This window comes from Schistocerca piceifrons, chromosome 6 (assembly GCF_021461385.2).
Source record: "Schistocerca piceifrons isolate TAMUIC-IGC-003096 chromosome 6, iqSchPice1.1, whole genome shotgun sequence".
Taxonomy (NCBI): Eukaryota; Metazoa; Arthropoda; class Insecta; order Orthoptera; family Acrididae; genus Schistocerca; species Schistocerca piceifrons.
Genome location: NC_060143.1, coordinates 377,569,907 through 377,597,242, shown reverse-complemented (window position 1 = coordinate 377,597,242; position 27,336 = coordinate 377,569,907).

Genomic DNA, 27,336 nt, shown 5'->3' with positions numbered 1-27,336 from the left:
AAAGCAGGCGGTATATGTTTATATATAATCCGACCGGCCCCGCAATGAACTGTCCTGACAAGAATCCATAACCGCGCCGACGCCAGGGAACTAGCAGTCTTAACAAATGTCCTTCAGCACAAATAGATTGCGATGAAAACAATGTCAATTCACAGCCACACTGGAATATATAATAAGCACGCCCCCAAATTCTTAAGGAGCAATACTCTAACATTACCCGCCTCCCAGTAAATTAGCCGGAAACTTAGAGATCACTTCCAGTTGCCTTAAGGCACTTTCAACATTAAATAAACATACCAAATGCTGCCGTGACAAATGATTAAACCATTAACTCTACGGCTGCCGAGCACGTACACAACCGCAGGCAGTCCCAAAGCGGACAATATGTCCTAAAACAAGTTAAAATTTGCATGAAAACCACTTAAAACACACACTCCACGGAAGATCAAAAACGGAAGGGGGAACATCAGCCTCCTTAAAATAGCCACTGTGGAACCAAGTTTAGAATCATCTTCGTCAGCTACCCATGCCACAATAAGTTTCAACAATCTTCTTAGTTAACCACAGAATCAAAGTCATACGTAACTTGGAGCTTGCAAATTACGAGCTGGGAAGCTGTTCAGAGTGAGACGACGAACCCACCGCAATTTTGTACGTCAAGGCGCCCAATGATCGTCACCGTACATCCGGCGCGCACCAAAAGACAAGGGCGGCGAGCATGGCGAGGCCCGTGCACCACGGTTAGGGACGCGGGCTCGTTTTGAACACAAGTTGGCTCTTTGAACGCCGACCGTAGACTCACTCGTCACACGTTCACTCCGAAAACCCGCCGGGGGAACAGTCAAAGATAGCAGGACAGCCGAATATCGATATCAGCGATGCAAGTCGAACACCCTAGCGCCAGCCGCCACAGCTCAGGCACATTGAGGATTCTCCAAAAACACATTGTTCGTGGTACAGTTTGTTATAATTAAATGTGTTGCTGGTTCACATCTCGCTGCATACAAAGTCTTTATTTCTAGCCTTCGCGTTCTCTAATACGTTCTGATACTTCCTTATTAATTTAATAAAAGTATAATCTATAATATTCGGTGCTACGTACGTGTGACAGCTTACACTAGTTGCAGTAAGATATTTTGCACTTACTTGGTTTAAATTTTGTATTTCACATCTTTTAAAAACTCTGCTACTGAATAGGAATACTGATCAAGTAACAATGACCTCAAGATTTTAATACAATGTGAGAACGATGAAATCATTTTAACGTCTACATTTGTTTCGCACTATCTGTAAAGGAGCTTTTATGTGGCTATGTCGTTATTTCGTTATTGACTGGTCATGGTACTTCCCTTTTTGCTTTGTAACATGTTTCATTTATGTATATTACAGATAGAACAACCTGACTAGAATATGGACAAGAGCTAACAATGGAATTTTACGGCAGTCCATTCCGTAAACACTGCTTTACGACGCAAATACAGACGACACATGAAGCTAGAGCACGCTGCGATCGCGTATGCAGCGTTATGTTTTTATGTATTTATTTACTGACTCTCGGGACACGGCCCTTACAGCTATATCAACAGTGGAATGTCAGTTATGACAGCAGCTCCCCCAGTGGAGACCTGCTTTCCCTAGCTTCTCCACGTAGCAAACCTGCCGTTCGTTGCACAATGTGTATCAGCGACGCATGTTTTCATACACACGGTCCACAAACCATGATGTTTGCTGAATAATTTCTGCTGCCAGCAGAACTCGTGCCAAGTGATCTTCTTCCGACTGTGCCGTCCCAAAAGAAAAAAGACGGAAGGAGCTACATATGGCTAACGTGGCAGCCAACCAGTTGGCCCTCCTCCATCTACCCACTTGTCAAGGTATATCTGGTTGAGATGTTTGCCGACGCCAAGTACAAAATTCACTGGTGCATCATCACGCTGTAAACACATTTTGCTGATGGAGTAACAGTAGTGAACGTTACGATAACTCCACCTGTTCCTCTTGCAGGTGGAATCTTCGAGAATGGTGAAGTACAATCAGATTTTCGGAAAAATATCATCCACACTATTCCAAACATAGCAAGGGCAGACCAGTGCGAAAGCTGTCGCACAGTCAGCTTATTAGCTCATGCATCCAACCCCCCGGCATGAATAATACAGAAAAAAATGGAAGATAGAATTGGGGTTCTGTTAGATGACAATCAGTTGGTGTATTTAGGAGGCATTTCTGACTTTACGCTTGGTAAAGGAAGCAAGACTGAAGATAAATCAAGACACGCTCATAGTGTTTGTCGACCTAGAAAACCGGTTTACAATGTACAGTGGAGCAGTGTTCGAAATTCTGAGCAAAGTTGGGGTAACCTATAGGGAAGGACAGGCGATATACAACATGTACAAGAACCAAGGGGGAACAGTAAGACTGGAAGACCAAGAACGAAGGGCTCGGATTGAAAAGGATGTAGGACAGGGATACAGTCTTCCGCTCTTACTGTTATAATCTGTAAAACGAAAAAAGAGTCCGATCAGGTCTTGGAGGTGCAACGTGACCGAACGGCCGCCGTGTCATCCTCAGCCCTTAGGCGTCGTCGGATGCGAATATAGAGAGTCATGAGGTCAGCACCCCGCTCTCCCGGCAGTTGTCAATTTTCGGTGCCGCTACTTCTCAATCAAGCAGCTACTCAATTGATCTTACAAGGGCTAAGTGGACCCCGCTTGCCAACAGCACTCTGCAGACCGGGACGGTGACCCATCCAACTGCTATCCAAGCCCGACAGCGCTTAACTTCGGTGATATGATGGGAACCTGTGTTACCACTGCGGCAAGGCCTTTGGCCCATATATTGGATTGGATTGGATTTATTTGGGGTAGAGACCAAACAGCGAGGTCATCGGTCTCATCGGATTAGTGAAGGATGGGGAAGGAAGTCGGCCGTGCCCTGTCAAAGGAACTATCCCGGCATTTACCTGAAGCGATTTAGGGAAATCACGGAAAACCTAAATCAGGATGGCCGGACGCGGGATTGAATCATCGTCCTCCGGAATGGGAGTCCAGCGTGCTAACCACTGCGCCACCTCGCTCGGTCTTTGGCCCATATGTCGCAGAAGCAATGACGGAAATAAAAGAAAGGTTTAAGAGTGGTATTAAAGTTCAAGGTGAAAGGATATCAATTATGATATTCACTGATGACAATGCTATTCTCAGTGAAAGTCAAGAAGAGCTGCACTATTGTTGAATGTAATAATAGTGTAATGAATACCGTTTATGGATGGGGAGTAAACCGGAAAAATGAGAAGTATCAGATATGAGAACAGCGAGAAACTTAATATCAAAACCGATGATCACGAAATGGACGAAGATGAGGTGTGGTGTCACCGCCAGACACCACACTTGCTAGGTGGTAGCTTAAATCGGCCGCGGTCCATTTAGTACATGTCGGACCCGCGTGTCGCCACTGTGTGATCGCAGACCTAGCGGCACCACAAGGCAGGTCTCGTGATACGAACAAGCACTCGCCCCAGTTGTACGGACGAACTAGCTAGCGACTAGATGTACGAAGCCTTTCTCTCTCATTAGCCGAGAGACAGAATAGCCTTCAGCTAAGTTAATGGCTACGGACTAGCAAGGCGCCATTAGCCTTACAGTGATTGTAATTAAAGTCTCCTGTGTATCGTCAAGAGGGATGTACCACAATGATTGATTAAAGATAAGTATTAATCCAGCTACGTACTTTTCTTCATAGCATTAATTACGTAGCCTGTTCCAGTACTTCACGCCCGTCTGCGTTAGTCTAGCGTGCATTTTCAGCCATCTCGATCTACAAGGTGTTGGCCCAGCTGCCGACACATCACATGGCGACGAGTCTACAAAGGATCTTGTGTTTTACTTTGCCCTAATTTATTTGTGTCATGGCTTCGCCACATTCTCCAGATGTACTGTCCGAATTTTATCGCTTGCAGAATCAGCAGACGCAGGCGTTATTGGATGCCCTTGGACAGCTCGTCCAGGGTCAACGTGCCATTCAAACCGATGCGGCCGCCGCCGCTTCACCGGTACCGCAGCCACAACCTGCCGTTGCACCACCATTTCGAAGTTTTGATGAAACCCACGAGACTTGGCGGGAATGGTCCCGCCAGTTTGCCTTCCACCTCGCCGCCTACAGAATTCAAGGTAATGAGCGGCAGCCGTTTTTGCTTTCTTGTGTCGGTGTGTCCACCTACCGTGTGATAGTGAAATTGTTTCCCCGACGCGACATAGCAACTCTGTCCTACGAGGAAATTTTGTCTGCTTTAGATGCCTATTTCAAAGAAACAATGTGGTTGCAAAACGGTATACGTTTTTTCGTACAAAACGTACGGCCGGTCAATCTAGTAGGGAGTGGGTAGCACCATTGCAAGGACTTACTAGGGAGTGTTCTTTTGACTGTGACTGTGGTCTTTCTTATTCAGATAAAATGGTGCGTGATGCAATTGCACAGAACGTTTCTGATGTTCGCATACGGGAGCAAATTTTGAAACTAGTTAATCCCTCCCTTCAACAAGTGATAGACATATTGGATAGACAAGACACACTTGACTGTGTTCAGGAATCTTTTGAAACTTCGCCAGCAGTGTGTAACGTTAACCGGCCCGCCGGGCGAGCTGCGCGGCCCGGTCAACTGCCATCGCGCAAAAAAACGCAGCTGCCGCCGCGCTCTAAGCCACGTGTGCCGCGCCAGCCCACAAATGCAGTGAAATCATGCCCGCGGTGTGCTACTAGACATTCGCGTGAACATTGCCCGTCACGCCAAGCTATTTGCTTTTTCTGTAATAGGAAAGGACATGTTCAAAGTGTTTGCCAGAAAAAGCTCCGATCAGACAATCACAATCATTCCAGGCCCTTTGCTTCGCGCCGGAATCGAACCAAGGACACTCAGGATCGTGGATCTTCGCCCATGGACATTCATGTCGTTAATTTCGCTTCGTCCAGTGCCACTTTCTCTAACAGTGACTGTGTTCGTCCCACAAAAACTGTGCGTCGACGTCGCCGGAAATCACGTCCATTAGCAAGTGATTCTGTACCAGTGTCTATTCAAATTGCACAAAACAGTCGCTCTTGTCGTCAGCAGGACAATAAACTTTTTGTGGACTTAGACTTTGAAGGCAAAGTGATACCATTCCAGCTCGATACCGGAGCTGCAGTTTCATTGCTCAATCACGACACGTACAAACAACTGGGCGCACCTCCGTTGCGTGCCGCAAGTGTTAAGTTACATACATATTCCGGACAGACAATTCCTGTGTTAGGACAGTGCACTCTTCTTGCAACATATAAAGGACAATCAAAGCTTGTGTCATTTTACGTTCTTCGTTCTTCTACTGCAGTGAACTTGTTTGGTTTAGATTTATTTCAGTTGTTTCACATGTCTATTGTAAATCAGGTCCTATCAGTGAATCAAACTGTGCCTTCAGACAGTGTTTCTCGCTTACGTGACGAATTTGCAGACATTTTTGCACCAGGCTTAGGTTGCGCTAAAAACTATGCAGCACATTTGGAACTGAAGGTCAACGCGCAACCGAAATTTTTCAGAGCGCGCAATGTTCCCCACGCATTGCGTGATGTGGTCGCAAGAACATTGAACAATGTAGAATCACAAGGTGTGAGTGAATGTGCGCAATGCCTCTTCTCTTTCAGCTCCGCTTCATCGCGTACGCCGTGCAGGTGTTCCGTTTCTCTGGACGACGGAATGCGAACGCGCCTTTCGCCAGTTGACATCGGCGTTGCTTTCTAATACTTGCCTCACGCCTATCGATCCCCGGAAACCCCTTTTGTTGATGGTAGATGCATCGAATTTCGGGATCGGTGCTGTGCTTGCGCACAAAGTTGGCTCCCATGATCGCCCTATTGCCTTTGCGTCCAAATTGCTCTCGTCTGCGCAAAGAAATTACTCGCAGATAGAGAAAGAAGCTTTGGCTCTCGTGTTTGGTGTTACTAAGTTCCATGATTTCTTGTATGGTCGTCACTTCACCATCATCACAGACCACAAACCTTTGACATCGCTTTTTCATCCGACCAAGCCTGTACCTCCGCGTACAGCGCAGAAATTCATTCGCTGGTCTATTTTCCTCTCGCAGTACCGCTACGATATCTTGTATCGGTCCACTGCTAAGCACGGAAACGCCGATGCGTTGTCCCGTTTGCCGGTTGCTGAGGATAAAGCATTCGATTCTTCCGAACTTGCTTGCATGTTCATTGATTCGGAAACCGATGAAGTGGTCGAATCGTTTCCGATTGATTTTCGTCGTGTCGCTACCGCCACAGCTGCTGACCCTGTCCTTGCTACTGTTTTACGTTTTGTTGCTACGCAATGGCCTTTGTCAAAGTCTCGGATCGAGGATCCGTTGGTTCGCCGATTTTTTGCTCACAAGGAGAGACTTTTTGTTCGACGTGGTGTTTTGTTGTTGCGTTCTGATAATGATCAGTCCCGCGTCGTGGTCCCACGTTCGTTACAGTCCTCTGTTTTACGGCTTCTTCACCTAGGACATTGGGGTATAGTGCGAACGAAACAACTTGCTCGTCAGCACTGTACTTGGTTCGGAATCGATGCTGCGATTACGAATATGTGTTCTTCTTGCATGGCGTGTGCCGAACAACAATCCGCACCGCCGCGGAAAGTCTTTGCATGGCCAAAAGCCACTTCCCCTTGGCAACGCTTGCACATTGATTTTGCTGGTCCATTCTGGAATGCTCGATGGTTGGTTCTGGTCGACGCCTTCAGTAATTTTCCTTTTGTTGTCCGGATGTCTTCCACGACGTCCTCCGCCACCATCCAAGCGTTGTCTGCTATCTTTTGCATTGAAGGTCTTCCGCAGACTATTGTTTCCGACAATGGCCCACAATTCATGTCCGCAGAATTCCAGTCATTCTGCCAGGCCAATGGTATTCAACATCTGACATCCGCGCCGTTTTCGCCTCAGTCAAACGGTGCCACTGAACGATTGGTCCGGACTTTCAAGTCACAGATGTTGAAACTGAAAGAGTCGCATTCTCGGGAGGACGCATTGTTGCTCTTTTTGTCTTCGTATCGCTCTCAGCTCCGGGATGGTCGCTCGCCGGCTGAGTTGCTCCATGGTCGTCCTCATCGCACCTTGATGTCTTTGCTGCATCCGCCGCATCAGGTTCCTGTGCAGCGGCAGACTCCTGCTTTTGCTCCTGGCGACGTTGTATTTTATCGCAACTATCGGGGTTCACGGCGTTGGCTCGCAGGGCGCATTCTTCGCTGCCTCGGCCGCGCAATGTATTTGGTTTTGGGGGCCTCTGGTGAGGTGCGTCGGCATCTCAACCAGCTGCGCCTCTGTAGTCGCACGGGTTCTGCCGCTCCCCGTCTGCTTTCAGCGACGGTGCCGTCCAGTCAGCGCCCTGGGGACCCATCTACTGGCTCGCCTCATCCCCAGGTGTTACCGACGATGCCTTCCATTTTGCCCCATGGCGACGCGCCGCCGCAGCAGCCGCCGCCGCCGCAGCCGCCGGTCCTCCGGCCGGCGCCGCCCGCATTCGACGCTTCGCTGCAGCCGCCAAGCGCCTCCCAGAGTCACGCGCCGCCGATCGCTTCCCGTGACCAGCTGTCCTCCGCCATGGAACTCCCGCCCGCTCCGGACCACATGACGTCAACGCGTCGGCTATCCCGACGCAATGGAGGTCGACCCTTCGGCCCCTCCTGTTTCTTTACGGGCGCATACACCGCATGTTGACGTGCACCCTGGACTAGGTTTTCAGGCGTTTCCTAGCTCCCCTCGGACCGAATGGCCGGGTGCGGGTGGCACAGCCTCGCCTGTTGTTAGGCTCCCCACCTCATCGCATACGTCAACATGGGGTCCTCCCCACGGCGGGCGGAAGCCTTATCTCACGACCGTTCGCCGATTTGCGGGGGAGGAATGTGGTGTCACCGCCAGACACCACACTTGCTAGGTGGTAGATTAAATCGGCCGCGGTCCATTTAGTACATGTCGGACCCACGTGTCGCCACTGTGTGATCGCAGACCTAGCGCCACCACAAGGCAGGTCTCGTGATACGAACAAGCACTCACCCCAGTTGTACGGACGAACTAGCTAGCGACTAGATGTACGAAGCCTTTCTCTCTCATTAGCCGAGAGACAGAATAGCCTTCAGCTAAGTTAATGGCTACGAACTAGCAAGGCGCCATTAGCCTTACAGTGATTGTAATTAAAGTCTCCTGTGTATCGTCAAGAGCGATGTACCACAATGATTGATTAAAGATAAGTATTAATCCAGCTACGTACTTTTCTTCATAGCATTAATTACGTAGCCTGTTCCAGTACTTCACGCCCGTCTGCGTTAGTCTAGCGTGCATTTTCAGCCATCTCGATCTACAAGGTGTTGGCCCAGCTGCCGACACATAACATGAGGAATTTGTTATCTTGGAAGCAAAATAACCCAGCTAGGAGGACATAAAATGTAGACTAGCACGAACAATGAGGGCATTCCTGATCAAGAGAAATTTACTGGGATCAAATATAAGCCTTAATTTCAGGGAGCAATTTCTAAGAATGTACTTTTGGATTACAGCGTTGTATGGTATCCAGTCATGGACTGCGGGAAAACCGGAACAGAAGAGAATCGAAGCTTTTGAGATGCAGTGCTACAGAAGAGTTTTGAAAATTTGAGGGACTGGAAAGATAAGTAATGAAGATGTTCTCTACAGGTTCAACGAAGAAACGAACATATGGAAAACAGTGACATAGAAAGAATAATAGGGGACCTCTTGCAGGAATTTCAAGTGTCTGTGACCCGTCAGGCGTTACGGAAGAACGTAAGGTTGGGTTGGGTTGGGTTATTTGGGGGAGGAGACCAGACAGCGAGGTCATAAGTCTTATCGGATTAGGGAAGGACGGGGAAGGAGGCCGACCGTGTCCTTCCAAAGGAACCATCCCGGTACTTGCCTCGAGCGATTTAGGGAAATCACGGAAAACCTAAATCAGGATGGCCGGACTTGGGATTGAACCGTCGTATTCCAGAATGCGAGTCCAGTGTACTAGCCACTGTGCCACCTCACTAGGTGAAGAACGTAAGGCTCAGTGACACCAGCCCTTATATCCACACCGACTGTTGCTGAAATCCACGTGAATGTGTGGCTTGAGGATTTTCGTCCCAAATGTGGTTCATACATCCTATAAGTGAAGTGACCGTCTTCAGAAGAAATAACGGGGCATGGGAATTCAGCCATAGCGACAAAGTGATGCAGAAACCATTTACAGAAATCGACACGTAGCGGAAATTCTGGGTGGTCAACGCATGCACGTTCTACCTGGAGTTGCTGAGTCAGGCGCTCGCTGGTGGCACTTCCATGATTTGGGTAATGTTTAGAGTACTAATCGTTGGGTTCTGTTCTACAGAGATTGGACAAAAATATGGGATATGCATTCTTGAAAAGAAATGCAGATGCCAGCAAATCCTGCAGGTTGCACTTCTGTATTTGACCACGAACGACACTTGTGCAGTGACTTCAATACGTTTCAACTGTCAAGCATGGTCATAACAGTGTGCTGTGTAGTTATGAGGCCATTACAGCGGAAATAACGGAATTCAAACGTGGACAAATTGTTGGTGCTCGTATGGTCGGTATTTCTCTAATCAAGGTAGCCGAAGAGTTTGGTGTTTCAAGAGGCACCATGTAGAAGATTTATACCGCACAGAGGGAAAGCGGGGAAGCATAGTAAGAGGACGACAGGCTGAAAAAGTCACTGCAGAACTGAATGTCCCACTCGCGAATCATATCAGTACCAAAACAACACAAAGGCATCTCGAACAGCAGGGAACTGCAGGACGAGTTGGAATAGCAAAACCACACATCAGTGATGCAAATGTTCGTAACGGGAAAACGTGGTGCTGGAGCCACAAAACCTGGACTATGGGGCAATGGAAGAATTTCATGTGGCCGGATGACTCTTGTTTCACACTGTATTCATCTTCTGCGCACATTTGCTTTGTTAGGTCGCATTACTACCAAGGGCTATGTCAATTTTATGGCTGATCAGGTCCATCCGTGGCACAATGTTTGTTCCCCAGTGGTAGTTCTGTGTTCCAGGAGACAGAGCCCATGTTCACACAGCTCGCATCATCCAGGATTGGTTTTGTGAGGACGAATTGTCGCGTCTTCACTAACCATCACGGTCACCAGATCTCACAAGGGAATGGTCCAATAAGACACGTCGAAACCTACCCGGAAATTGCTTTCACAGGAAGAAGACAACGAAAGAAATTCACTACCAAAATTTTAGCTGCTAAGAGCCACTGCAAGTATTTTGTAAAAAATGTTGAAGTTAAACATTTTCGCCGAGCGAAGAACAGCTTATAACAGTTGTATGTACAGCCCTGCCGGCTAGCGAATCACACCAATTTTAAGCACCTAAGTCTCGGTTTCAATTGAGCGAATGGAAGCGAACACGTGCGAATGAGTATTTGCAGAAAATTCACTACCATTCCCTTCTATTTGGGTAGAATCGTTTATACTAGAGGGAACGGAAGAGAACACGAAGCGAACATTGCCTATGAACGCTGTGTTATTAGTTTTTAGTTTTTGGAGTTAGTATTCCACATACAGGATACAACTCTATTTTGTTAAGAGTCACAATGCGAAACTTTGCTATTCAGTGAAGATTATTTTGCATGGCGAGCTCACGGAGTATGCAAAATGGGGCAGGGAAGGAAGAATTTAAGTGTCTCAGTTTGTATGTAAGAGTGACATGCGTGGAGATCGTGCACTTTACACGTAATTGCACCTCCATCTCTCCTTACCACTGGTCCAAAATTTTCCTTGAATGTCGGCTGCCATTTTTCCCTGGCTTCTCATTACCATTGAGGGGAAATTTATAAACAGGACTATTACCGAGGTCGAGCTTCATCTCAAGAGGTGACAAAGTGTTTCCACTACCCGTGTAAGGTCTAATGGTCTTTTTTTTTTTTTAATCAAAAGCAAAAATGGTCTAGTGGAAAACCGTGCGCTTCGTGACCCAGAGCGCTTGGGATCAAATCCCATTCAGACCACAACTTTTTCCCTATGATTTTTAATAGAGCATTCACTTCTCATAGATGATGGAGTGGCCACGAAAGACATGTGGTTTGGAGTCCACGTTAAAGTGCAGGTGTCAATTTTCCGATTAGGTAACTGCGGAAGTTTAGGGACACGTAGGCAGCTGTAGTGGCGTCCAGTTGAAAGACTTGCAAGAGGCCTACCGGGTACACCAGAGAGAATTCTCATTTGCTGGTGCTTGTTAGATTGTTTGCTCCATGAAGACATGGCTGAAACTATACAAACATTATTTTGAATAACTTCATATCGACAGTTCAATTCTTGCACAAGCAATTCTGATAAAAGTGGCTAGCTGAGAAAATAAAATCATGGCAGTGTTTGATGCCACAGACGAATTCCATCAATGAGGACTTGTAATTTATAAAAATGAAATTTGCCTTGCATTACTACATATTATAACAATTCCTGTAGGCCATTCCTTATAATAATGGTTGAATGTTGTACAGTTGACTATGAGTGAAACACTTCTTTATTTTTTGTTGTAGCCGTCACAAAGGTGCGAAGTGTCTATTGAATAACAAACATTTTTCTTGCACCAGGCACACCCGACAAACGAAAAATTGATGCAGTGAGGCACTTCGCAGTAACCACTAGTTTTATTTAGACAGACCTGGGATGGAATCAGAAATAGTACCGGCCGTTGTTCTGCATACTGCGCTGCATACCAGGCACATTTGATCAAATTTGTAAAGCGTGGCGAAGAAAACTGGCAATGCACAAATGACTGGAGCTTAAGAATACTGTTCCGCTGATAAACCTGAAATGAGAGAGAGGTATCGGAAGTTATGTTGTCTGATAATTTCCTGAAAAATGCTTTCCAAAGTCGAAAAAATTCGTTATCGAGAGGCTGAATCGCACTAGTAGTTCCAGGTGAAATTCTCATTCTATCTAAAGATTTTTCGTGGTCCTCCACAAAAACAGAGGCGTCGTTATGTCCGGACCATGAATCCAACAAAGGCAATGAATTAGTTTCTGCAGCTGGTACGAGTAGGTTTCGAACGAAGAGCTGAAAATTATTCTTTCTCATTTTTCCAGATTTTGATACGTCGATTACACGATTTTTGTAACTAGACAGTCAATTTTTTTTATTTTTGGTCCTAATTTGCCTTGAGGTTCTTGACGCCAGAAATACAGCTGTGGAAACGATAAACCACTCATACTTATCACCAGCATTATCGTATATGAATGTGTCATTGCAGTCATTGATCACGCAACCGTTTCCGTCGTTTTTTTTTATCGTGAAATGATAAAGTGCGGTGTGCACGTAGTTCTTTCTCGAAACCTGACTGATCAGCATTATAAACAGCAGTTGCAGGGATAACAGCAAGTTTCGTCTTTACGTTAGCTATGAATTTCTCTATAGCATTGTCTATCGCTGGCAGCTGCTCTACACGTTTACGTGACGTAAAGTTCGAAATTTTGCGAATTCCTGTTCTGTGCGATTTCTTGAACCTGCATAGCCTGGAAATTAGCAATGTTCTTGTCAGATGCAATTCGTAGGGCCCAGTATTGTAGATCTTCGTCGGTAATGGTGCATAGCCTCTCACGAGCAGGTCTAAATCTTTCGAACAGTTTTTCGTTCAGATGGTTTCGGGTGGCCGTATGGCACATATTTCTTACTTCATGTAGTGCATTGTTCCATTTGTACAGTTAACGCGCCGATTTTACGAAACGAAAACGCCTTTACACACTGCGTAATTTCAAGCGTTTTTCCCTCCTTCGTTTAATCAATATTTCACTGCCTTTTCTTTGTCGCTGAAAGCTTTTATTTATTTATTTATTTATTTTTTAGACCTGGAAGGTATTCATGGAATTTCTTCTGACGTATCGACAATTTCAAACGAAATGTCGATAGTAGATATCATTCGAAATGTCAAAGAAATCAACAAACAAATGTCACATATGTACGTCCTTAGGAGAAGTAGGTGATTTCGGCTGGAAACCACATTCTTCATATTTCATCGTTGCTAAATTGCGAACGTTAACTGGATTCAACATTACTATGAAACTGGAAGGAAAAAAAGGTACTTTTAGCAGGCACGCCTTACGAATGCACAATAAATATTAATTCAGCTTTATCTATATTGTCAATACTGACCAAAACTGCAAAAAGCAACCGATAATTTGTAGTAGATGCTACTTGAGTGGCTAATTCGAGAGAATATTAGCTGTGTACTGTAGCGTCAGAGAAACTATCAGCAATGGGTAACCTGAAACATCCTCTACAAATTACGATCGGGTTGTTTCGCGTTTCCTCTTTACAAATGTACCGCCGTCCTAGGCTGTTTGTGTGTGTGTGTGTGCGTGCGCCTAGTGGGTGTGTAAATTTCTACCGCCGCCTGGCGCGCTACTCATTTGGCAATTTCCAGCTATTTTTTTAATACTTGTAGTGCCTCTTAGCAGCTAAAATTTTGACAGTGCGTTACTTTGGTTGTGTTCTGCGGTGCAAAAAATTTCAGGGCAGGTTTCGGCATGTCTTATTGGACCATTCCCTTGCCAGTATTATCCAGGCTTTGTGATCTACTTTGGGGAGAAGTTTGTGCGTTCGCTATCTGCCTGCATCATGCCTGGGACCCAAAATCAACCAACTAATCATCCATAATTGTTACCTGAGCTTGCCACTATTTTGCAAGAGAACGCCATGCAGAATCTCTATTTATCCATTCCGAGACGCGACTGGAAGCTGTTCTGAATGCCAATAGCTTTCATACACCATATTAGGCGTGGTAATGTGTTGCGTTTTCATACTTTTGTCCACCCCAAGAACGTGACGCAGTATGTTCTCTTCAAAGTCGAGAGTGTAGCGCGTCCGTGGAACTCCACAGTCAACCATCCTAGTTGGAAATGTACGATTCTCACAGCCTTTGTTGTTATCGGACGAAACTGATATGTGATGGACTGAGGCGATCAGGAAAAGTTCACGATACATGCTTAGTTCAGTTCTACCACTACGTGCGGCTTCCTCGTAAATTGTCAATATATCTGTGAACTCGTCAAATATGTATTCTGCCATCATGTACTTTCGGTCGTCTTCACTGCTCAATGGCGGACTGACAAGCGAGCAGAGCGCTGAAGCAATGAACATAAACAAAATGCACATTACGTTGGTGAACTCACGACAGCGCGCTTTTCTCAGCTTGTGTGCGTACCATGAAGAGGGTGATTTGAAAGTATTTTATAACCAAATAGTACATTTCGGGACATAGTCTATCCAGACAATACATTTCGGGACATAGGTTCCTCGTCAAAACTTAATCTTCTGCGTCCCACATTTTAACCCCTAGAAATCTTTAGTGATAATTATGAAACACGCTGTGTATTTATTTGTCTTTCAGGCGCGCTTAGAATTAGTTATTAAGGCGTGTTAAGTGGACTTAAAAGTTATTCGTTTGTCCAGCGGACAACTGCGTTTCGTCTCAGCTGGTCATAGGTGCGACGTTTAGCGTATGACGCCATTGTGTGAGACAGAATAATAAATGGAAACCCACTGTAGTCGGAATACAATTTGCTGAAAAATATTTGGGTAGAACAAAAACAAACTGTTGGATATAAGGTCCGCCTGAATAAATAAACTGTGTTTTATGTACGGCAGAACTTTACTTCCGATTAATGTTTGTAAGTGCGGAACGTAAGATGAGCTGCAACACCAAAAAGATGATGACGTGTACTTCTATATTGAACTGACGTCAGCGACACTGCTTTGTAATTCAGTACATTTATTCCGTCTTAGATACTGGAACGACCTACCCCATTTTCCATTGGTATGGTCTGCTCTGTTGCTCCAGATCTACGACAAGCTGTTACTAAAACAGGCACAATTATCGTATAATACATACACAAGCTAAGTGTTGCGATCTTTCATCTATGGAACATCTTCAGAGCAATTGGTGACTGAGTGATCCTGGATACTGTGTCACTAGGATGTGAGTACTGTTAAATCTGTTTCATCCTTGGAGGCAGGTTGGCTTATCATATTATGGTATTAAACCCGTTTTCTATTAAAATACTACGCTATGTTCTGAACTAAGTAATTTTCGATATGAAAGTAACGAATGAATATGTGGAATGCTTTGTTGATTACTTTTTATACTTTAAAAGTCACCTTGACGCTACAATTTATCAGTCTTATGTAAATGTCTCTTTGATAGACGAACTTTTTCGAAATCCCGGAACGGGTTTTAACCGGGAGACAGTAGCTAAATTAATATTCTCTTTTATGTTTGAAGTGCAAGAGTTTAATTACTGCGCTTACATTATGATTCCAGTTAATATTGAGTGCTACGGACAATACTTTTTACGCTCAATTTCGAAGCGCTTTCCGCGCTGCAGTGTAAGCAAGAAGTTGATAGTCTGGGTTGGAAAGCACTTTGTGTTATTAAATTGGATCGGCATTCATTACTTTTTTTAGTGTGATAATATTGAAAGTATTCGTGCATATTGATTAAAAAAACAAACATCTGATACTTGTTGACCAGCTAAAGCTACACGTATGTGAGTTTGTAACTCATTCTATCTGAAACACACTGTCACGTTTCTTTCTATGTTTAGCATTTAAGAATAACGGTACATTTTTGTTACGATTTTTCCAAAAATTTGTCTGTTGTTTTTAAAACTTCTTCCTATCCAAGGAATGTTGTGATCTTTTATTAGATTTTATTGTTGTTAGGAAAATAGTTTTGTTACGGATGGTATGTCAGCTACCGTAAAATGTAGTGATTAGAAACAGTTTGCAGCTCTGGAAGAAAAAATTGAGGACATTAAAAAGAAATATGAAAATCATAATCGTGTGGGATTATAGATCTTATGGCTAACTTCGAGATTATAATTAGATTCGAGACCTATCTCACGCTTTTATAACGTAAAAAAAATGAAAACTTCGTTTTGCTACTCGTCCTGCAGGGGGGAACGAATAGAAACAGAAGTGTTAATCTCATTATTTTTTCTATTTATTAGTCTTTGTGGAGAATAGGGAAACGTCAAGATCAGTTTTGCATCTAGGAGAGAAAAAGTTATCTGGTTAAAAAAAAGTTTTCCTCAATACAAAAACTAAAAGTATTGAATGAATTGTAGTTTCTTATTCTGATTTCCAGTTTTGTTTATTTCTAATGAATTTATTGTAACATTAAGTTGATGAACTTGTTTGTTAATACATTAAGCAGCTAACTTCATGTTTAGAAACGGTGTCTTTGAACAACATCTCTTTCACTGACGATCAGCATAACCTTTGCCTTCTAAATAACAAAGTTTACTTGCTTACAATATAAATGACTGCTAACGTTTTCGATATAGCGGGTGGTTACAATGAAAGTGCAGTTACTGACGGAGGTCCAGTTCGGATTGTGATTATCATATGGCAGGGAAAGTTGGTAGACACGCTGGTACGTTTGTGCGAACCAAATTTACGTTGCTAAACAAACATGAAAAAAAACAAACCAGTATGGCTATCGAGAAGACGGACCGTACGCTATTAGAGAAACTGTTTTACATGAACGGCGGCAATTATGGGTGCTGCATTGAGAGAGTATCGCGAAATGAAAGGTCTGAGGAGAGGCCCGATGTAATTAAATGGTTTGGAGAAGACTATAATCTAATTAAAAAATACGGGTGAGCTAGTTGTGGCACCTGGAAGAGGAATGCGTCCTATTCCGGTGTAAGATATTGACGCGGTTGTTGTAGCTATAACTGACCATGCAGCATGTGGCATTGGTAGTGCTAGTGCTTGTGCATGCTGTGAACAGTTCAGTGATAGGGTTATTCTTATCAGAATCGACAGCAATTCAACACCGACAACGATAGTACAGGTATACATGTTGAGGTCGGAAACTGAAGATGAAGAGATAGAGAAAGTTTATGAGGATATTGAAACGGTAATACAGTACATAAAGGAAGATCAAAATCTAATAATCATGGGGGTATGGAATGCAGTTGTAAGGGCAGGAGCAGAAGAGAAGGTTACAGGAGAATATGGGCTTGGGATAAAAAATGAGAGAGACTAATTCAGTTCCGCAACAAATTTCAGCTAGTAATAGCGAATATACTTGGAAAAGGCCAGGTGATACGGGAAGATTTCGATACAGACTCAGATCACAATGTAGTAATAACGAAGAGTAGTCTGAAGTTTAAGAGCACGCAAAGAAGTGGGAGAAGGAAGTACTAAGAAATGACGAGATAGGCTTGAAGTTTTCTAATGCTATAGATCTATAGATAAAGCAATAAGGAATAGCTCACTAGGCAGTACAGTTGAATAAACATCTCTAAAAAGGGCAATCACGGAAGTTGGAATGAGAAACATAGATACCAAGAAGGTAATTGCGAAGAAACCATGGGTAACAGAAGAAATACTTCAGTTTATCGACGAAAGAAGGAAATATAAAAATGTTCAGAGAAATTCAGGAATACAGAAATACCAGAAGCTGAGGAATGAAATAAATAGGAAGTTCAGGGATGCTAAGACGAAATGGATGGATGAAAAATGTGAAAAATCGAAAAAGAAATTATTGTCGGAAAGACTGACAGAGCATATAGGAAAGTCAAATCGGCCTTCGGTGAGATTAAAAGCAAGAGATGTAACATTAAGAGTGCAACGAGAATTACGCTGTTAAATACAGAGGAGAGAGTGGATAGATGAAAACAGTACATTGAAGGGCGCTGTGAGAGTGAAGATTTGGGGCTTTGGAGGACTTAAGATCAAATAAGGAAAGGATAGATAACATTCCACCAGAATTTCTAAAATCATTGTGGGAAGTGGCAACAAAACAATTATTCACGTTGGTGTGTAGAATGTATGAGTCTGGCGACATACCATCTGACTTTCGGAAAATTATCATCCACACAATTCCGAAGACTGTAAGAGCTGACAAGTGTGAATTTTGTCGCACAATCAGTTTAACACCTCACGCACGCAAGTTGTTGACAAGAATAATGTACACGAGAATGGAAAAGAAAATTGAAGATCTGTTAGATGACGAACAGTTTGGCTTTAGGAAAGGTAAAGGCACCAGAGAGGTAATTTTGATAGGACGGTTGATAATGGAAGCAAGACTTAAAAAAAAAAATAAAAAAATCAAGACACGTTCATAAGATCTGTCGATCGGGAAAAAGCGTTCGGCAGTATAAAATAGTGCAAGATGCTCGAAATTCTCAGGAAACTAGATGTAAGTAATTGGGAGAGACGGGTAATGTACAATAGGTACAAGAGCCAAGAGGGAATAACAAGAGTGGACGACCGAGAACGAAGTGCTCGGATTAAAGAGGGTGTAAGACCGGAATGTAAGCTTACGCGCCCTACTGTTCAATTTGTACATCGAAGAAGCAACGATGGAAACAAAACAAAGGTTCAGGATTGGAATTAAAATTCGAGGTGAAAGGATATCAATGATACGATTCGCTGATGACATTAAAAGTTGGGCGTCAATGACTCTGCTGTGTGCAAATACAGACTCTGAGTCTGAAATATTATTATTGCGGATAGTAGCGATTGAACAGTTGTCGAGGGGAGTCGGAAATGGTCGGACGCAGCGTGCGTTGGAGAGAAGCCGCGATACGTGAGAGGTCGCAGCCTGCCGTGATGGTGTTACTAGCGCCGGAGGAGACTTTGGTACTAATTGAGGATTTTTGGTAATTTGCCTTTTGGCTGCACGTAGTTGCTGCCTGCTTCCGCGCTGGAGTACGCACACATTGAAAGTAATATTCGTATTTTTGCTGTGGGCATAAACGTGTTTATTGAGTACTGACATTTTGGAATAATTTAAAGTATGTGTAAAGTTTTCCAGCGTTTAAATAATATATTGCAAATATAATAAACCAACCTTACTGGATTGTTTCATTTTTCTTTACATCGTATAAGATTAGTTGACCAAACCCCTCCTGCTCATTCAATTTTTATGTATAAAAATATGGCATGTTTCCGTACGTCTTACAGAATATTTTATACTACGTGTCAGCTGTCGACCTGTCTGCCAGGATTTCGTTTCGTTGGACAGCTTCGCAGTTAGAGATGCTTTGTTTTGCTACAGCATTTGCAAAATTTTATGCAATAGTACTTGGTCAGTAGTGGTTGCACAGCATTTCTTGTTGCTTGCGAGCTGCTTTGCATTAATTCAAAACTTTTTATTCCAGAAAATTTCTAGTTCAGAATATATTTTGTAATAGTGAAGTAGGTGGGGACGCTTCCGTGCCTCATCGATATAGTTAGCCGTACCGTAGGTGCAACCACAATGGAGGGGTATCTTTGAGAGGCCAGACAAACGCATGGTTCCTGAAGAGGGGCAGCAGCCATTTCAGGAGCTGCACGGGCAACAGTCTGGATGATTGACTGATCTCGCCTTGTAACGTTAACCAAAAGGGCCTTGCTGTCCTGGTACTGCAACGGCTGAAAGCAAGGGGAAACTACAGCCGTAATTTTGCCAGAGAGCATGCAGCTTTATTGTATGGTTAAATGTTGATCGCTTCCTCTTGGGTAAAATATTCCGTAGGTAAAATAGTCTCCCATTAGGATCTCCGGGCGGGGACTACTCAGGAGGACGTCATTATCAGGAGAAAGGAAACTGGCGTTCTACGTATCGTGGAATGTCAGATCCCTTAATCGGGTAGGTGGGTTAGAAAATTTAAAAAGGGAAATGGATAAGTTAAAGTTAGATATAATGACAATTAGTGAAGTTCGGTGGCAGGAGGAACAAGACTTCTGGTAAGGTGAATACAGGGTTATAAATACAAAATCAAATAGGGGTAATGCAGGAGTAGGTTTAATTATGAGCGTAAAAACAGGAGCACTGGTAATCTACGAACAACATAGTGAACGCATTATTGTAGCCAAAATAGACATGAAGCCCATGCCTACTACAGTAGTACAAGTTTATATGCCAACTAGCTCCACAGATGACGAAGAGAGTGATGAAATGTATGATGAGACAAAAGAAATTATTCGCATAGTGAAGGGAGATGAAAATTTAATAGTCATGGGTGACTGGAATTCGATAGTAGGAAAAGAAAGGGAAGGAAAAGTAGTAGGTTAATATGGAATGGAGGTAAGGAATGAAAGAGGAAGCCGCCTGGTAGAATTTTGCACAGAGCATAACTTAATCATAGCTAACACTTGGTTTAAGAATCGTGAAAGACGGTTGTATACGTGGAAGAGGCCTGGGAACACTGGAAGGTTTCAGATAAATTGTGTAATTATAAGACAGAGATTTGGGAACCAGGTTTTAAATTGTAAGACATTTCCAGGGGCAGATGTGGACTCTGACCACAATCTATTGGTCATGAACTGTTGATTAAAACTGAAAAAACTGCAAAATGTAGAGATTTAAAGAGATGGGACCTGGAGAAGCTGAAAGAACCAGAGGTTGTAGAGAGCTTCAAAGAGATCATTAGGGAACGATTCACAAGATCGGGGGAAATAAATGTAGTACAAGAAGAGAAGAGATGAAACAGTGAAGGCAGCAGAGGATTCAGTACGTAAGAAGGTCAGGGCTAGTAGAAATCCTTGGGTAACAGAGGAGATATTGAATTTAATTGATGAAAGGAGAAAATATAAAAATGCAGTAAATGAAGCAGGAGAAAAGGAATACAAGCGCCTCAAAAATGAGATCGACAGGAAGTGCAAAATGGCTAAGCAGGGATGGCTAGAGGACAAATGTAAGGATGTAGAGGCATATACCACTAGGGGTAAGCACGCTTACAGGAAAATTAAAGAGACCTTTGGGGAAAGAGAACCACTTGTATGAACATCAAGGGCTCAAATGGAAAACCAGTCCTAAGCAAAGAATGGAAAGGTGTATATAGAAGGCCTATACAAGGGCGATGTACTTGAGGGCAGTATTGTGGAAATGGAAGACGACGTAGATGAAGATGGGCTGGGAGATATGATACTGCGTGAAGAGTATAACAGAGCACTGAAACTAGACCCCAGGTGTAGACAACATTCCATTAGAACTACTGACAGCGTTCGGAGAGCCAGCCCTGAGAAAATTCAACCATCTGGTGAGCAAGATGTATGAGACAGGCGGAATACTCCAGAATGAGATTTTCACTCTACAACGGAGAGTGCGCTGATATGAAACTTCCTGGCAGATTAAAACTGTGTCCCCGACCGAGACTCGAACTCGGGACCTTTGCCTTTCGCGGGCAAGTGCTCTAGCATCTGAGCTACCGAAGCACGACTCACGGCCGGTACTCACAGCTTTACTTCTGTCAGTATCTCGTAGAGCACTTGCCCGCGAAAGGCAAAGGTCCCGAGTTCGAGTCTCGGTCGGGGACACAGTTTTAATCTGCCAGGAAGTTTCAGGCGGAATACTCTTAGATTTCAAGAAGAACATAATAATTCCAATCCCAAAGAGAGCAGGTGTTGACAGGTGTGAAAATTACCGCACTATCAATTTAATAAGTCACGACTGTAAAATACTACGACTAATTCTTTACAGACGAATGGAAAAACTGGTAGAAGCCGACCTCGGGGAAGATCAGTTTGGATTCCGTAGAAATGTTGGAACACGTGAGGCAATACTGACCCTTCGACTTATCTTAGAAGATTGATTAAGGATAGGCAAACCTGCGTTTCTGGCATTTGTAGACTTAGAGAAAGCTTTTGACAATGTTGACTGGAATACTCTCTTTGAAATTCTGAAGGTGGCAGGGGTCAAATATAGAGAGCGAAAGGCTATTTACAATTTGTACAGAAAGCAGATGGCAGTTATAAGAGTCGAGGGTCTTGAAAGAGAAGCAGTGGTTGGGAAGGGAGTGAGACAGGGTTGTAGCCTCTCCCCGATGTTATTCAATCTCTATGTTGAGCAAGCAGTAAGTTAAACAAAAGGAAAATCTGGAATAGGAATTAAAATTCATGGAGAAGAAATAAAAACTTTGAGGTTTGTCGATGACATTGTAATTCTGTCAGAGACAGCAAAGAACCTGGAAGAGCAGTTGAACGGGATGGACAGTGTCTTGAAAGGAGGGTGTAAGATGGACATCAACAAATGCTACACGAGGATAATGGAATGTAGTAGAATTAAAACGGGTGATGTTGAGGGAATTAGATTAGGAAATGAGACATTTGAAGTAGTAGATGAGTTTTGCTGTTTGGGGAGCAAAATAAATCATGACGGTCGAAGTAGAGAGCATATAAAATGTTGAATGGCGATGGCAAGAAAAGTGTTTCTGAAGAAGGGAAATTTGTTAAGATCGAGTATAGATTTAAGTGTCAGGAAGTCTTTTCTGAAACTACTTGTATGGAGTGTAGCCATGTATGGAAGTGAAACACGGACGATAAACAGTTTTGACAGGAAGAGAACAGAAGCCTTCGAAATGTAGTGCTGCAGAAGATGCTGAAGATTAGATGGGTAGATCAAGTAGCTAATAAGGAGGTGCTGAATCGAATTGGCGAGAAGAGGAATTTGTGGCACAACTTGACTAAAAGAACAGATCGGTTGGTAGGACACGTTCTGAGGCATCAAGGGATCACCAATTTAATACTGGAGAGCAGCGTGGAGGGTAAAAATCGCAGAGGGAGACCAAGAGGTGAATACACTAAACAGATTCAGAAGCATCTTGGTTGCAATAGTTACTTGGAGATGAAGAAGTTACACAGGATAGAGTAGCATGGAGAGCTACATCAAGCCAGTATGTGGACTGAAGACAACAACAACAACAACAACAATAACATCGACGTTAACTGTTTTGCATTTTGTGTCTTTTGTTTATTGCTACAACGATTCGCAGGAGAGCTTCTGTAAAGTTTGGAAGGTAGGAGACGAGGTACTGGCAGAAGTAAAGCTGTGAGGACGGGGCGTGAGTCGTGCTTGGGTAACTCAGATGGTAGAGCACTTGCCCGCGAAAGGGAAAGGTCCCGGGTTCGAGACTCGGTCCGGCACACAGTTTTAATCTACGAGGAAAGTTTTAAGATTGAGATCAATTGCACCTGAATGTCACACGCACGGTGATTTTTATCACGCATTCTTGTCCGCTTGACTGGTCCCAAACAAATGAAGATCGTATGAAGTATAACATTATTATGATGGAAAATTATGATCAATCGAATTTTTCAACTCCTGTGCAGTATTTGAAAACACGGTGCGCATGAACAGATATTTAACTAATCCGCACAGTCCGTCGGAATTAATCCGCATTTGTCTGGCTAAATTACCTATCAGATTTTGCCATATGGTTTTGGCAGGACGTTGTAAGGGTGACTTGGAAGCTTTTCAAGAGCTCTTACAAGAATTTGCATTTGACAATAATGACAAAACTCAAAGAGACAATAATAATCAGTACTGGGAAAATTACCGTCACCAGTGTAACCGAAAACGTAGTTGAAATTCGCGTGAACGATATGGTCAGAGGCACGACGAAAACAGGCATCATATATCAGCAGTAGTACAGATTACAGACGCTCGAGAAATGATTCCCGTGGCCGTAGGAATTATCAGTACAGGAACAGAGATCACAAATCGCGTAAACATAGACGTTATGGCAATAAAGACAATTTTAGACACAATGGTAATGACAGAGTAAATCGAAATTGGCGTGACCACACAAACTTTGATCCCGAACGTGGTGCTCAGGGTGTAAAAATAAGGGCCTCGAGCTCACGGCTCAATAATATTAATTACAGTTACGCAAGACGAAATACTTACAAAGACAGATTGGATCAAAATTGGCGTGATCGTAGAAATTCAAATTCTGACCGTAATGCAACTGTAGAAATCAGACCGCCCAACACACGCAACAACTCCAGGAAAAACTAAACGACGCAACATTATCTAGCAGCCACGCCCGCAAACGAGCCGTTTGCAGTTGCCGGACAGTCTGCACACGAACCATATTAATCTTGTAGGTTTTGATGACATCAGGGACAAATTACTACAAGAAAATGACGACTGTGAATATACACTAGTACATCCTATTGCAAAAGTTTCCATACGAAACGTTTCACTTTTTGCTGTACTTGATTCTGGTAGCCCAATTAATGTGATTAAAGAGCCAGTGTTCAGTGAATGTGCTCAGTCATCTGTTTGTCCAACTTTACCTATATTAAGAACCGAATTGAATAAGTGATTCAAGGAAAGAGCGTAGATGTACGTAATCAAACTTCATTAGTTTTCACGTGTCAAGGTACAAGTTTTCTGCGAGTTTTCTGATAGTTCCTCTTTTGTCAACAGAAGCAATTTTGGGTGTAGAGTTTCTACGTGAATATGAAGCTTTTTTAAACTTTTGCAATGCTGAAGTAACGTTAGAAGTAAATCAGGTACCTGTAACGCTTAATTTTCAAGATTGGTTAACAAAGGAAGATGAAGATGTGAACAGTTTGCGTTTCCTCTTTCCGCTCGAGGAACAACACTCACTGAATTTATCTGACAATTACATGAACGTCGTAATAACATCTCATTGTGAATCTGAACACTCTATTACCACAGAACAGCTAATTAAAAAGAAAGTACTTAGAGATGAAGTAGATTCTGATGCAGGCACACATCAATTATGAGAAATTTTACAGTCACATTCTGCAGTTTTTTTCTCACAAGACAAGAACAATACGAAATTTCTTTTACGAATTCAATGTTAAGGAACATAATAAATTTTTTGTACCACCTTATGTTATTCCGTTGACATACAAATTACCATTTGGTTTCAATGTTTCAGCTACTACATTTATCCGAGGTCTGAATACTATTTTTCCTAAGCATTTAAAAGACAGGATTACCACCTATGTTGACGACATTTTGGTTGCGGAATATTCGTGGACAGATACTGAGCGAACTGTTTTTCTTGAGCAAGCCATTACAGTCAATTTATAAAAAAATCAGAATTTGGTAAAACGCAAAATAAATTTATTGACCACATTGTCTCTACGAAAGGTATTTCACCTGATCCAGAAAAACTGAAAGCAATTGAAGAAATGATTATACCTATGAACAAACGACAACTTAGAGGATTCTTAGGGCTTGTGATTTTTATTGACGTTTCATCAACTTAGAGAGCTTATCTACGCCTAGACTATGTCAAATCACAGGTAGGAATACAGTTTGTGACTGGAATGATTTTGCCCAGACCGAATATGATGATCTGAAAACTGCATTGCTTAATACATTCATATTATCACATGCTGATTTATCTCTTCATTTTTGCCTTTCGATGGATAGTTCAAAACCTGGTCTTGATGTACAATTGTTTCAAAAATAGTAGAAAATGGAGTTCTTATACAGGAAAGTACAGCTTTTGCCAAAGCCGAACGTAAATGTTCTGCTACTGAGCTCGAAGCATTAGCCGTAGTTTGGGCATTTGATAAATTTCGTTACTTTCTACAAAGTAAACACACTGAGGTATAAACCGATCATCGGGCACATCAGTTTCTTATGACTGCTAAAATGAATCACGATCGTTTAAGATGTTTGGCTTTGTTTTTTTAGGAATTCAGTTTCACTGTGATTTACATTCCGGTTTCAGAAAACATCAATACTGATGCACTTTCACGTGCGTCTGTTGGTTTAGTCCAAAGTAATGTAGGATATTAAGAAAATAATTTTAGTTTGTTATATATGCAAAAAAGGAGCTTCGTTATGTGGTTGTTGGGTTGTTTTTTGGGGGAGGAGACCAGACAGCGAGGTCATCGGTCTCATCGGGTTAGGGAAGGACGGGGAAGGAAGACGGCCGTGCCCTTTCAAAGGAACAATCCTGGCACTTGCATGGAGCGATTTAGTAATCACGGAAAACTTAAATCAGGATGGCTGGACGCGGGATTGAACCGTTGTCCTCCCGAATACGAGTCCAGTGTGCTAGCCACTGCACCACCTCGCTCGGTTCTCGTTATGTGATATTGCTCATGAACAGGAGACAGATCCAATCTGGAAAGAGGTAAAGGAAAAATGACAAAACAAATCAAACACTGCTATAAGATAGTTTTACCTTCTGCGTAACAATATTTTATTTAGATGTAGATGAACTAAAGGTCTTATTTGGGTATTGTACATCCTAGACGAACTCATTAACAAACTCATTTGGTACACACATCTTAGTTGCGCACACTTTGGTGCTAAGAAGTGTTTTCAGAAATTACGGGATACACGTTACTTCAACTATACGGAAAAGCGAGTTCGCACATTCTTGGCAAAACGCGAACTGTTCCAAAAGGCAAAACCACTTACCATTACGCACAGAATACCACTATTTCCAATCATTCCTGTGAAACTAAGAGAATTAGCTACTGTTGACACATTTTCGGTCCTGTTACGAGATCTAAACATGGTCATTCATTTGTTTTTATAGCTGTTGAGCTTACTTCTAAATTTGTGTCATTTACATCTTTACGGAAAGCTTCTGCAAAATCGGTTTCTATAGCATTCGAAAAAATTTTTCTGATAGAATGAGGATATGTTGACAAAGTAATTTCTGATGACGGCCCATAATTTTATCTTAATACATGGCTAAAAACTTTGAGACGTAGAAGAATTAGACCAATATTTATACCACGTTTTAGGCCACCTTGTAACCCCTCAGAAAGCATTATGAAAGTATTAGGTAAACTTTGAAGATTGTATTGCTATCGTCAACACAGAAATTGGAAATCACACCTGTATGATTTTCAAAATATTATTAACGAACATCCGAATGATTCTACAACTTCACCTCCACTCCTTACGCTTAATAATAAACCACTACCAGATCGTATAAAACAGTTAGTAGCCTTCCCTATACAACGATGTTTAAGACACGGTGGAGTAATTAAATTGCGTTCGAAAACATCAAGAAAGCCGCAGAGAAAAGGAAGAAGCTACACAATCCATCTTTTAAAAACTCTGCTACTGAATAGGAATACTGATCAAGTAACAATGACCTCAAGATTTTAATACAATGTGAGAACGATGAAATCATTTTAACGTCTACATTTGTTTCGCACTATCTGTAAAGGAGCTTTTATGTGGCTATGTCGTTATTTCGTTATTGACTGGTCATGGTACTTCCCTTTTTGCTTTGTAACATGTTTCATTTATGTATATTACAGATAGAACAACCTGACTAGAATATGGACAAGAGCTAACAATGGAATTTTACGGCAGTCCATTCCGTAAACACTGCTTTACGACGCAAATACAGACGACACATGAAGCTAGAGCACGCTGCGATCGCGTATGCAGCGTTATGTTTTTATGTATTTATTTACTGACTCTCGGGACACGGCCCTTACAGCTATATCAACAGTGGAATGTCAGTTATGACAGCAGCTCCCCCAGTGGAGACCTGCTTTCCCTAGCTTCTCCACGTAG